This window comes from Cupressus sempervirens, chromosome 7 (assembly GCF_028749045.1).
Source record: "Cupressus sempervirens isolate cs-2001-9-10 chromosome 7, ASM2874904v1, whole genome shotgun sequence".
Lineage (NCBI taxonomy): Eukaryota > Viridiplantae > Streptophyta > Pinopsida > Cupressales > Cupressaceae > Cupressus > Cupressus sempervirens.
Window position 1 is genome coordinate 68,266,624 of NC_143124.1, and position 1,159 is coordinate 68,267,782.

The window sequence follows — 1,159 nt, forward strand, 5'->3', positions numbered from 1 at the left end:
AGGAAGAGTTATGGGTGGACGGTAGTGTTTACATGATGTAATAGGCTATTAAAGCCCCTAAATGATGTAAAATGCACTCAAAGTGCAAGATCTTGTAAAATTGCCAACATTGGCAACATAAGCCAACTTAGGCTTGAATGGGGTTAGTTAATGTTATAGGTGTGTGAAGAGTGTTTTAAAAGGTCTTTTAGAGTCATTTAGGAATGACATTATAGTTGACATTATAGGAATGACAAGGATTGATGGTCTTATTTTTACCTTTTTCTCTAACACACCTTACTTCCCATGTTATCATTCTTTATGATTCTCTAGCTTAAGGATCCTCATATTCTCGAAGATTCTTCTTATATGTGACTTAACTTGGTAGGTTTAAATATATCTTGCAGTAGGTATATGAGGCCAATTCGAAAGCTAAATATGACGCAGCAGGAATCTGGTTGGTTTTGTTTCTTGGCACAATAATATGAAGATTGCAATGTTGATTATCTTGATTATGTCGAGCACACAATAATTTCTTTCAATGATTGATTCATGAATAGGTATGAGCATAGGCTTATTGATGACATGGTAGCTTATGATTTGAAGAGTGATGGTGCCTATGTTTGGGCATGAAAAAATTATGACGGTGATGTGCAGAGTGATTTCCTTGCGCAGGGTTAGTGGTGCAAAATACTATTTTTCATTGAATCTGGCTTTGAACTAATCATTATATCTAATCTTACATATATCTATTGTTTTTGTAAGGAAGGAAACATGATTACTTTCTTTAGAAGCAAACCTGACTGGATTTTCTGTTTTCAGGATTTGGATCTCTTGGTCTGATGACATCTGTCCTAGTGAGATTGTAATCCACTTTACTATTATATATAACTTGGTTCAATTACCTATTTGTTTGGTGTATATGTTTTCTTACAAGTAAATCATTTTTAAACACGGGATTATTTAGTAGTATTTATGTTATTTGTCAGCAAACATGCACACATTCATCATATTCTATACCCTCATTCTTATTCATACTTTAAATTGGTTTAGATTTGGTTCATGAGTTGTATGCTCTAATTAAATATTTTTCTGAATTAAGCTCAATTTCCATGTCCTGTACTTGGGGTATTGCCTATCATTTGTCATGGCGTTCATTTTCGAGCAAGCTTGTCTGGAT

The 1,159-nt window shown here is 33.7% G+C and overlaps 1 long non-coding RNA gene across 1 annotated transcript; it reads left to right on the forward strand.

Annotated features, from left to right (window-relative positions):
* Positions 1 to 378: 378 nt before the first annotated feature.
* On the forward strand, positions 379 to 937 carry LOC149545525 (uncharacterized). Its single transcript, XR_016353596.1, has 3 exons — positions 379 to 436; positions 540 to 655; positions 802 to 937. It is a non-coding gene; the product is annotated as an uncharacterized LOC149545525 (long non-coding RNA).
* The last annotated feature ends 222 nt before the right edge of the window (positions 938 to 1,159 follow it).